This window comes from Zonotrichia albicollis, chromosome 3 (genome assembly GCF_047830755.1).
Source record: "Zonotrichia albicollis isolate bZonAlb1 chromosome 3, bZonAlb1.hap1, whole genome shotgun sequence".
NCBI classification, from domain to species: Eukaryota; Metazoa; Chordata; class Aves; order Passeriformes; family Passerellidae; genus Zonotrichia; species Zonotrichia albicollis.
The window spans coordinates 11,767,983-11,781,043 of record NC_133821.1 but is presented as its reverse complement, the minus strand read 5'-3'; positions in this window follow the sequence as shown (position 1 = coordinate 11,781,043).

Below are 13,061 nucleotides of genomic sequence, written 5' to 3'. Positions count from 1 at the left end.
TTTCAGGTGAATTGCATCTGTCCCTGGGCTCTTACAAATAACCTGGATTTGCCCCTCTGGACTGAATGCTGTCAGGCTGAAAATATACATTGGGAAAACACTCTCCATTTGCTGGCCAAACCAGCCTATAAATAACCTGTGCAGCCCAAAGTGGCCCTGATCCCACCTCAGGAATGGCTGCTGTGCTGCAGCACTGACAGCAACAAAGAGAGGGGAATTGCTTAAGTACTTTGGGGGTTAAAATCTGTGCCCTGCACAGTAAATTTTATGGCCAGGAGTGAGTCTGCTATAGTCTCATTTATTATTGCAAAAATGATTGGAGCTGGGGACCATGACACTATTACCTGTTACTGCAGATTTATTGAAAATTAGCAATTCCATTTATATCTATGAGATTTCAGGGATTATTCTGTTATAGACTGGGAAACTGATAGATTTATAATGCTGCTGAATCCAGTTGTACCAACTAATAGAGCCAGTGAGAAAATTTAGAGGTTTGTACTCCTAAAGGAGTTAACCTTTGGATAAAGAAACATTTTTCAAGTAGCATCTGAGAAATTATTGGATTCATAAATTCTCACTGCTGCAGCACAAAAAAATATTCATTTCCTGGGGTTTATATTTTTGTTCAGAAAAGATACAGAACGCAAAATTTCATCCAAAACCATTTCACTCCACTCAGAGCCCTGCTCTAATTGCTGCTATACCTTGTTTTAACCCTTTGGCATTTATTGGCAGGGCTCACCTGGCTGGCCCTGAGGAAATTTTCAAGGTATGAATCTTCCAAATCCATTAACATTGTATTGACTTGAGTGAATCTGATTTTACCTTAATTTTGATTTTTGTGTATTCACTGGACTCCTTAAAAATTGACTCAAACCTGCAAAGTTATTAAATTCCTTTCAGGATCATGGGAGTTCTTTAGGATGTGAATTTTGTTGTTTGTTTTATAATGTGTGAGATCTCTGACTTGTGTAACTCAGCTTTCACTTTTGTGTGGCTGTTTTAGTATTGATTATTGCAAAACCTGGAGAAGTGGCAAAGAAATCTGCAATTTATCTAAGAATATATGAGAAAAACCTAATGAGGCCCCAGCTCCTTAGTAATGTGAGAAGAGTGATCATTGTATTCCTGCAGAATGCAATTAAAATCCATCACCCAATAACAGAGATCACCCAGGATGCTGTTTCTGCTCCCATTCTATATCCCCCAATCCCTGCTGCTCAGGCTGGTTAAGGAGGTGGCTGGGCCTCGTTCAAACCCCAGCCCTGCTGAGGGAAAACATTTTCACTTCTTTGGGACCATCCCAATTTCTGCTAAGGGAGCAGAGGTAAGGAACTGTTTCACTGATTTCAGCAAGGAAGTTGGAGGAATTCAGGCTTGGACACTGGACTGGGAAGATTCATTTTGGCTCTTATTAACTTATGGCTATTTTTGTCTGAATTACATATACACATAAACAGTTTTTTTTTAAATTACTTTTTAAAATAATTCAAGGGTTTAGAAATCATAACAGCTGCAGGTGCAAAGGTCTGAAAAAGAAATAAATGTTGAATTTCAGTTAAAGTAATCCAGAGTACTTCCACTTCAAAGGGGAAGAAGAATGACAAGTGTTTGCAATAAGGACCACATCCCCACCCCAGTGGCATCAACTGAGGTTGGTTATTAACTTTGGAAGGAAGGAAAATCCTTTATCTGAGAATCTCTAAGGAAAAGAGCCCCTGGAATTACCCCATCATTTCCCAATCAATAAGGCAAAAATGGAGAGTGCAAAGAATTATGATTCCATCCCTCTGTTATAACACTGCACCTGTAACTTGGGAATAGGGCACTTCTCAGTGTCCAGGGTTTCATGGCAGCCACAAACCAAGTTTAAAATGCCCAACAGAATTTTTATTTCTGTTTATATTGAATATAAACTTAGGGATGAGATATTGCCAGCTACAATAAAAAACCAAACAAACAAAATAACAAACAAAAATCTGAACTAGAATATTTTCTTTCTGTGTTCTACTATAAAGTTGGTGCTGGCTTTTGAGCCAGGACAAATCAGCACAGATCCATCAAAGGCTGAGCTGTTGCAATTTCCACCTTTTCAGAATCCAGCCCTGAATGTACCAACTTCTGATTATTGTGGTAAAATATCCCAACTTTGCTTAATTCCTCACTGCAGAACCAAATATAAGAGCTGGACATGGAGCTACATTTCTGTATAAGACTTGGTCAGAATATGGACTTTTCTCTCCTTGCAGGATAAAGTAATTGGATTTCAAAGACTGTAGATCATTTTACATCAGCAGTGACTCCTCTTCAAGCACAAGAAAATATCCTTGATTATAACTGAAAGAGATTTCTGGAACTTTTTTATGTGAACCCATTTTTGCACTTCTAAGGACCAAACACAACTTCTGTGGTGGATGAATTCATGACTTTCAGAACCATTCTCCTACGGAGGCTCAGAGGATGTCCAGAGGCAGGAATTGTGCAAGAAAACCAGGAAGAAATTGCTGAACTAAACAGAAAACATTTATTCCCCCCCACAGCTGCTGAAATACACCTGAAATATTTTTCTTTATGTTGCTAAAAGAAGCTTGATCACGTCCTGATATTTTTTTGCTACAATAATCAGTGCATCAGTACTTCAGACTATTGTGAGGGGAGGTATTTTAGCCCAGAGACAGGCAATAAAAAGGAATGTGAACAAATAATGAGTAAGAGAGCAAGAAGGCAGGCTAGGTTCTTCATGTAAATCAAAGTTGTTCCAGAAAAGCTGGGAAAGAGAGGCTGCTATTTCCAACTGAGAGTCAACTGAAAGTTAATGGGGACATCACTAAAGATCACAGACAAATGGGCACTGTACTTTTAATGAATATTTTATTCATGTCACCTTTAAATTAGTTAAATTTGATAGGATGATAATGTAATGCAAAATGGCTTCCTCCCCAGACCATTTTAGGTGGAGGCTAGATCAGAATTTAATTTTAGGCTAATGCCAGGTCAAAATTAAATTTAAAAAAATAATGGTTGAAAGTAATAAATCCAAAGTGACCAATGGAAAAAATATTAAGTTAATGAGATGTGCAAGCCATTTAGAAAAGCACAGATATTTTATATGACATATATTTTTCTTAGCTGGAAACAAGCCATTTTAATACCTGGTGATAGGGATGAAAATTGGGAAAGGAGAAGGGAGCACTCTTGAAGTTATTGCTATCAGGTGTTGAAAAAATTATGAAGATAAATGCAAAAAGCTCATGGTGAAGGTATTCATCATTTCATCAGCAAGCTTGGTATCAACTTAAAACCCCTAAATTCCCCTTTAGGTATTTAAATATTAAATAGTGTTCTGCTGCTCAGGGTGTTGTCACTCACATACACCAAGGAAAAGGTTTCCAAATTGGGTTCAGCAGCTGCCCTGAAACCATCAGGCAGCCTCACCCCTCTCCTTTCTCTGCTCCATCCTGAGCTGGCACACACAAACACACCCAGGATCTCAGAATTTACAGGACACACCCCCAGGATCTCAGAATTGACATCTGCCCTTACACAGCCTCACCAGTGCCATGGACACTGTGCTTCCCCTCCTTCCTCCAAAAGGAATGGAAAAGGACACAGAGACCACATCAGAAAGAGTTCTTATAGCAGATATTTCTTAAGTCCAGCTCTGAGAAAGTTCATCATCATTTGTAGAAAGCAACAAGTAAAAAAAGTAAAACCATGTAAAGCCTGAGCGGGAGCTGAGAGTGGGGGCCTCAGCAAGAGGAATGAGCTCCTCTGGATGAGGTCTGAGTGCACAGCAGTGTGCAAACTGAGCTCCTGAGTGCACAGCAGTGTGCAAACCGAGCTCCTGAGTGAACAGGAGTGTGCAAACCGAACTCCTGAGTGCACAGGAGTGTGCAAACCGAGCTCCTGAGTGCACAGCAATGTGCAAACTGAGCTCCTGAGAGCACAGGAGTGTGCAAACCGAGCTCCTGAGTGAACAGGAGTGTGCAAACTGAGCTCCTGAGAGCACAGGAGTGTGCAAACTGAGCTCCTGAGTGGAGTGTGCAAACTGAGCTCCTGAGTGAACAGGAATGTGCAAACTGAGCTCCTGAGTGCACAGCAGTGTGCAAACTGAACTCCTGAGTGCACAGGAGTGTGCAAACTGAACTCCTGAGTGCACAGGAATGTGCAAACTGAGCTCCTGAGTGGAGTGTGCAAACTGAGCTCCTGAGTGAACAGGAATGTGCAAACCGAGCTCCTGAGTGCACAGCAGTGTGCAAACTGAGCTGCTGAGTGAACAGCAGTGTGCAAACTGGGACAGGAGGGAACTCATTTCATACACAGACATTAAACTGCATCGTGCTGGGAAACCAGAGTGTAATGGTTCCCCTGCAGTTTGGGTTTCTGACTATTGCCACAAACAGGGAATACACCCAGAGAGTTTCACAAATGGAGTCAATCACCTGACCCCAAGTTATTTCTGGATATTCTGCTGGCAGCACTGCAGCTGATGAATCCAACCATGTCTGCTACTTTTCCTTGTGGATCTGCTGCATCGGCCAAGCACCAGAGCTGTGACACTGGGCAATGGACTGGACCCTCCCTGGAGCCCCCTCCAGACCATTTGCAAACTGAAACCCTAGAGAAAAGTGCCTTCCCACCCATCAAGCAAGACACAAAGTTATTGCCATGCTTCAGCAGCCACTGGGGCAAATTTTGGGAGGAATTTCAGGCATGGGTGTTATTTGAGAAAATCGAAAGAGAAAATGGGCACATGGGTGGACATGGCTTCCCCATCTCCACAGAGCAATGGGAGGAGGGGTCAGAGCCCAGCAGGGGCCAAGGCATTGTTGCAGTTTTCTCTCCTCACTGCACAGCTCACTGATAAGCTGCAGTGGTCATCAGGATTATTGATTTACTTTCTGAAGGGGGTTTGTGAATGCTGGCTTTAAGCAATCTCTTCTCAAAGCTCAGTTTGATAATCCTTTTCAAGCTTTTATTTAAACTCTCTAAGAGAAAAAAGCAAGAATGAATTAGAAACTGGAAGAACACAAAGAAGCTTGAAAGAGAAGATCAATAACTCCCATGCAGAGCAATAAACAAACTGGAACAATTACAGTGAGAGATGGTTATTGATCAATATCAGGAGCAGCTCATATAGCAGCACCTCTGTTTATACCAAACCTCAATTATATTCATAATAATATAACTGCATTCTACAACTTTTATCACCAGGGAAATTTTAATTCCCTTTTATTAGTGAATAATAACCATATGTTTCCAGGCACTGGTGGCTCTCAGCACATTTCCATAGCAGCCAGTCCCCACTGTCCCTGTGGAGCTGGAACCTCTCCCACAGCCTGCAAAGCTGAGCTACAGAAAGTGAACTGACCCCCTGAAGCCAAGGGCAGGGGCAGAACGGGGCAGATCTGAGCTCTGGGGATTTGCTTTTCTGGCAATAACAGGTCCCTGGGGACCTCCACAGCAAGAGGAAACTTTTTCAACCAAGAGCAAAAATCATCACCTGTAATTCAAGACAATGCAACACCAAATAAACATCAGCTCAGCAGAAGTGTCCCCCAAACAGAGGCACCTGCCTGACCCTGGGATTGAAAGAGATCCCAGCCCCTGCTCTCAGTGCCAGCACTGCCTTGTGCAAACAGCTGAGGGGCGTCATTCCCTCTGAGCCAGGACATTCCCTCCCCTCACCTGCTCTTGCCTGGTCTGTAAAAACTCTCACGCGCTCAGATTTTCTTCAATTACACGAGTCTGAGTAAAATTTCAGTTTCTGCTGGTTGGAACTTCGTGGTTTGGACTTAATGAGATGTATCAGCACCACCACAGCTTTCCCTTTCTTGGGAAATGCCTCCCTCATAGATGTCTGCAGTAAGTGGGTTTTAATTCAAGGTATGCGTGTCAATCCTCAGCCTGTCTCCGTAAAATCTGACATATAAGACAACTTGCTAAAGAATAATGAGCTGAAGTCTGTCCTCTTCAAAAGTTTCTCTACTCAAGTAAGCTCACCTTTAAAATAAAATCAAAAATCCCAGAATTCTAGCCACAAATCATATTGAAAATTGAAAGGGTGAAGAATTAGACCTGGGCAAAAATAAATTTGAAAACCAAAGTTGACAAGAAGTAAAATAATTTATGATAAACTAACTTTTTTGCCCCAGAGTTTGAATGATGCCATTTTACTACAAAACTCTTTAATAAACCTCTCAATAGATATTGGTGAAAATATCTATAGCCAAAAGATTGTCCATAATGTTTCAATTTGAAAAAATGTGCAGATTTTAATTTTACTGTCAACAATTTTAACAGGAGAAATTCCCTGAAAAGCCCTGACGTTTATTCCATGTCCTGTTTCTGTTGGGTTGTATTACAAGCATTACCTTTTCTTTATTTTAATCATCCACTGTGCCTTTCCACTTTAGTTTTTATTCTGATCCAGCCCTCTGCTGTCTTGACATTCAGGTGCTCTTCAAAGATGTGTCCCTGATTTCCTTGTAATCCTCACACAAAATGGACAATATGCTAAGGAAAACCGCCTTGCAAAGTTGCCAAAAGAGCAATTCCAATCTAATTAGGAGTTCGTAGTGCTTCAGTGAAAGCAGCACAAACACTGTTAATATTCACTGCAGCTGCTTTGTCAGTAACTCCCAGTGAATCCCCCAATTTATAAGAAAAATCAGGAAACTATTGGATTCCATGACACTGATAGATCTATCAGTATTCATTGCCCCCATCCTCTGCAACACGAGGCACAAATGCCAATAACTCTAACAGTCCCTTAAATGCTGAAGGATCATTATTAAAGTGTGCTTGGCATCCCTGGTCATTAATTATAATCTTGTGCACATATGCAGTGTGATTGCAGGAAATAATCAGCTTTGTCTGCCAAATTGGCAACATTTAGAAACTAATTTGTTATGACATACCATCAAAGATATTTGAACAACAAACCCAAAGCTCTGCTGCACTGTGCACACTGCTAAAATATCAGATCACATCATTAAAAAATAGTTAACATATCCGAGGGGAGGTAATATTTATCCTTGAACCCTGGTTCAAGTGGAATTTCCAGAAAGAACAGTTATATCCCTTCTCCCTCGCAGTTCACAGGAGAGGGAACTCTGCGGAGTGACGGGGGAGGCAGAGCCTGGGATTCCAGCGCAGCCCGCTGTCACTCAGGAGCCATTAACCAGCCATTGAATTAATGTTTGCCAAGAGCAACGCCTGCCCGGGATTACAGCACTAGCCGGGATGCCTGCACATTCCTTTAGAGCCTTCCAGCTCATATTTATCTGTCTCATTTCTCCTCCAGCCCCTGCTGCCACTCTCAGGTGCTTGGCCAGCAGGAGGGTCCGAGCACCTCCAGAATTGCGGGAGGGAAGGGCTCGGCCCCAGCTTTGCCAGGGCAGCCCGGGAGGAGCTGAGCTCCCAGCAAACTCCTGTGACCTTCCCCCAGAAGGGCCCTTCCCCCCTGAATTCCTGCTCATGGGACAGCAATTTATCCCTTGGTTTCTTCATACTGCTCTGGACAAGGCAGTCACCTGAGGGAACAGAGGGATTCCCATAAAACCCCTCTGTGCTGCTGTCTCACTGACCCTGCTCACGCAGAGGGCAAATCCCACAGTTTGGATTTTCCCTGTGGGCAGCACAGGTCCTCTGAGAAGGAGCAGAGAGCTGCACAGCAGATTTCCTAACACAGGCAGAGCCCAAGCTTTGGTATTTTAGCTGGGCACTGGGACAGGACCAACACAGATGCTGCAGGACTTAGGCTGGTCCTAAGAAAGGGCTGATGCTGGGAAAGGGTTAATCCTGGGAAAGGGCTAGCCCCGTGTCATGGTGTGAACAGACAGGTGTCTGCTAAGGCAGGAGTTTCCCCTGAAATGGAAAATGTAAACCCCTCCTTCTGAATTGTTATAATTTTGAAATTAAGGGGAGCAGGAATAACGGTTCTTTATTAGGGAAGAAATTTTTTAAAAAACCAAACAAATCAAAACCATGCAGTATTACAAAACAACACTGACAGATCAGAACACAACCTGACACCCTGTGGGTCAGGGGGGAGGCACAGTCCCACTCCATGGTGGCTCAGCCCTCCGGCAGTGCCAGCTGTGGTTCTGCTGGAGCAGGGATCCTGGAGAAGGTGGAGTTTACCTCTGAAGATCCAGTGGTGGTGGAGATGGGCCTGGTCTTCCTCTGGGAATGCAGAGGAGAAGAAAGCTGCTCCTCTGGGAATGCAGAGGGAAAGGCTGCCTATGGTGTTCCAAACCCCAGATTGTATCCAGGTAGGAATGCTTGGCTCCTCCCCCTGAGTGGAGCATCTCCCAATGGGATGATGGCATTTGATCAGCCATGCAGTGACATTCACTGGCCCGTTAACAGAAGATATCTCCCTGGAGGGAGGATTAGTTGTGGAAGAGATAAAGAAAAAACTGCCCGAAGAACAGGAGATAACTGCCCCATCAAAGAGGAATAGAATACACACCCCCATTTCCAACCTAGGACAGCCTGGGAAAGGGTTAATCCTGGGGAAGGGCTGGCTGTGTAACAGGCTGGCATCAGGGAGGTGACAGACCTGGGACACCCTCACATCTCTCAGGGTGAGCTCTGAACCTGTGCATTTGAAATTCCAAGGCTCCAGATCAGGAGCTTGCAATGGAATGTAGGAGACCATGGAATATCCCAGGGTTTGCCAGGCTCACATGGATATCAGAGGGTGCATGAGGCTTATTGTACTATGTGCATACATAATGGGATTTCTTTTCTCAGATCTGCGGTCAGAGTATTAAAATATGCATCAAAATAAAACCAGAAATTAAATATTGAGCTACGCTTTCATCCAGGAAACAAAACTCCCCAGGAAACAAAACTCTCCCCTTTTTCTTTTTCTACATAAATGAGCAGAATGATTTTAAAATGGCAAATTGCTTGTCTAACCTATTTTAAAGGACACAATTGTTTCTAAATTGACATATGGCTCTAGTTTTCATTAAGAGAGCCAAATAGGATGGTTTTCCTTAGAGTAAGAAGTGAACTTGCAAATTTTTCTGCAGTCTTTTTCTGACACTTTTTTCTCTACATTCTGCATCCTTCAGTGATTTGTTTTAATTGTTTGTGTCCCTTCCTGTGGCAGGAGTTCATCAGCCCAGTTAAAGCTGAGAATGGAGAATCCAAGGAGAAGAGACAAGTGAAAACACTTAACCATGGGATTGCTGCTCCATTCTTACAGCAATGACTGTTCACTCTGGCAGACAGGACTTCAACAGAATATTTTGTTTAGGTTTTGTGATGATTTCTTATTCTTTTCCCATGTTTTCTCAGAATCCAGCATTCCATATTACTGGAACAGCAGCTAAGAAATCTCAGTTTTGTACAAATCCATTTCCCCAGATTCTCAATTGCTGACATACGCCACTGAACCAACAATAATATATTTTCTTTGCTTTCTCGGAGTATTTTGTAGCTTGCAACTTATTTAATAAAAAGTTCCTTTAAAATGCTCAAAAGGAACCAATATCTTTTTCATAACATAATTAATGTTACATTTCTTTACACACAGTTTTAAAATCTATGGGTTGCAAGGCTACTTCTTGAAATAGGAGATAACAAAACAACCTCAAATCCATTGTCATGGAAAGATAAACTGTATCAAAAAGTACTTCAGACCATTAATGACTTTTATATCAATATTCCTGAAATGTTTTCATATTTTCAAAAAGAAATAATAGATATAAACTTCTAATTTGCACCTGAAAAATGAAGTAAATATTTTCTACATAACTTTAGAGATTTCACAGCATTATTACCCTTTAAGCTATTCAAGAGTACACATTTTACTTTGGAAAGTTCTGTTACAATATACTTCACTAAGGCAAACAGTTAAATTACATAAGAGTATGGATATAATTATTTTCTTCTTTTTTTTTCTAATTTGGATAGAAGTTATTCAGCACTTACATAAAGGCCTGATACACTGGCCTTGGAAAAAATGTCCTGTGAAGGAAACCTTTTGAAAGGAAATGTCCAATAAACAACATTTTTTTCTTAGGTTGGAAAGAGGGGTGTTTCTATCTGTTAGAGGTGGGGCAGTTATCTTCTGTTCATTGTGCAGTTTTCTTTATCTCTTCCACAACCAATCCTCCCTCCAGGAGATCTCTTCTGTTAATGGGCCATTATTGTTCATTATCTTCTGTTAATGTGCCAGTGAGTGTCCCTGCAGGGCTGATAAAATTCCATCATCCCAAGGGGAGATGCTCTGCCCAGGGGGAGGAGCCAAGCATTCCTACCTGGATCCAATCTGGGGTTTGGGACACCCCAGCAGCGTTTCCCTCTGCATTCCCAGAGGGAGACCAGGCCCATCTCCACCACCACTGGATCTTCAGAGGAAGATCCCCCCCTTGTGCAGGATCCCTGCTCCAGCAGAACCACAGCTGGCACTGCAGGTGAGCTGAGCCACCATGGGATGGGGATGGGACTGTGCCACCACCCTGACCCACAGGGTGTCAGGTTGTGTTCTGATCTGTCAGTGTTGTTCTGTATTACTGCACTGTTTATTTTATTTTTATTTTTTCCTAATAAAGATCTGTTATTCCTGCACCCATATCTTTACCTGAGAGTCTTACCTTAATTTCAAAATTATAACAATTCAGAGAGAGAGGGTTTACATTTTCCATTTTAGGGGAGAAATGAAGAATTCTTGCTCCTGCCTTCCTTAGCAGACACCTGGCTTTTCAAACCAAGACCATCTTACACTGGCAACCAAACCAAATGAACACAAGTCCAACACACCCCAGCCAGGCTGGGGTGCTGCCCCTGTACCCCAGAATGTCAGGACAGTAGTTTTGTACCTATTTCAGTGGAGGCACCTCCCAAACTGAACTGCCTGAGGAGAAAACACAGCAGTGATTCAATCCCCAGGAACTCCAGCCCTACTGAGTTTAATTTCTGCTTCCTCATTACAGCACAGAGAGGAGCTCCAAAGGCAGGGCTGGCTCTGACCTTCAGAACACAGGAACAGGAAGAGTCCCCCCTCTGTGCCAAGCCCATGGATCAGTGCCTGTCATTCCAGGCTGAGCACAGATGAGAAGGTGCTCTGAGGGGCTGGGAACACTGTAAGCACAAGGACAAGCTCCTCGAGTGCCCATCTCTCTCCTCGCCATCCCCATCTCCCTCCTTTCCAGTGCTTTCATCACTCTTGTCATTATTCTCTCAACACTCTCCAGTTGTCATTATCCTCTTGAATTATGGAGAGGGGAGGAGAGCTGCATGCAGGGAGTTTGCCAGCAGCAGTCACACAAGCACCAAAACCAGCTAAAAGAACCTCTCTCATTCTCTTGAAATTCTCTTTTACATTCATTCAGGGATTTCATTAGCCCTTTTGGCTTGGTGGCTTCTCAGAGCTCACATCTGCCTGGTCATCCACAACAAACAAAGGGATACACATTATATCCTGCCATTCCCCCAAAAAAATCCTGATTAATGTCTGGAATGGGAAGAATTTCAATATCATTCTTGGTCATTCTCCTGCCTAAACACAGGACAAAAATACTTACTAGCAATGGCAGCATCTTTATTCTGTACTTGGATGATTATACCTAAATATTCCTTTTTCCTGTCTCATCCCTGACTGTTCCAAACTGAGAGGTCTTTAGTTCAGCCCTTCAATGTACAACAGTTCTCCCAACAAACACTTTTCTTTTACCTACAGGCACACAATCCTTGCATGCTCCTGAATATTCCCTAGTGGAAAGGTACAGCACCACTCCTGATTTAACATCTCCTGTTAATTTGAATCAGGGGCAAGCAGGATGTAGTTGGCACATCAGGTGTCATTTGGCACAATAAACTTCTTGGAGTGACATTATGAACAGTTATCACACACATTTCCCAACTTGCTCAGCTTAAATAAGGAAGAAAATTAGAACTCAGCATTCCATTCTTTTAATACTGATAATACTTATCTAGAAAGTTCCTAAGGCTGTTGGGAGGGTTATTTACTTGCTGTGCCAAAGTTAATTCTCTGGAGTGCTGCATAATGGATTGGTAATGTTCTCCTCATTTTCATCACCACAGAGAACACTTCATTCGTTTGCAGCAGAAAATAAACTTGTTGAACATGTAAGATGGGCATTATTTACAACTTTCCAAATTCAGAAAGAGAAGTCATTCTTCTCAACAAGCAAAACATTTTGCCAAAGAGACACATAAAATGGAAATATGTTTGTTTCTCCCAAATGCTGAAGGCTTGTCTGCAGATAAAAGTACAGCACACTCTGCCCATAACTACAACTGCTTCTGTACAGGCTCCAGTAACCAGCTGCAGTCACACAAAATTAGCTGCTCCATTGCAGTAACATATATAAAATGCTTGTATATTAAAATCCTAGAATTTTAAATTCTTTGTCTTGCTCCAGGAATCCTAATGCCTATTTCTTAGATCCTTGGGGAAATTAGGAAGCTACTAGACAAGTTAATGCTTTGAAGCTGTAATTTAAAAGGTTTTTTAAAAAGAAATTCTTTCTTTTAATTTTTTCTTCCTGAAGAACTTGGCATATTTTAAACAGAAAATTATAATAATAATTATGGATATATTGACCTCTTTGTACTCTTATGCTGGCCACTCAAGTGAAGTAGATTTAACCAGCTCCCTGTAGGTTTCCGTGTGCCGTGGCACTCCTTGCATTCATCCTGCAAGCTGCCTAACACACCCTAAGATCTGAATCACTAAGGAAACACTTTCCCAGGCCATTTTGTCACATGCTGTGACAAACTGAACAAGAATAAACCACCCAGGCAGCCCCAGCCTGGCTGTGGACACACTGCACTCCCCTTTGGGGCTATCAGAGCCCAGGCTCCAGCTGCAGCTTTCTGTGGAGATGATGCAAGGCAGGTTTAAGATTTTTAACTGCACTGTTTAATTTTTCACTCAATAAAAATGGACAGGCCCCATCTGCAATATAATTTGCACTTCTGGTCTCACTGAGTGGCTCTCTGATGCTGCTGAGACTTTGAATGAGGCACAAGTCGTGATCCAAAGCCATTTGATATTGGTGAAGAGCTTTAAATCA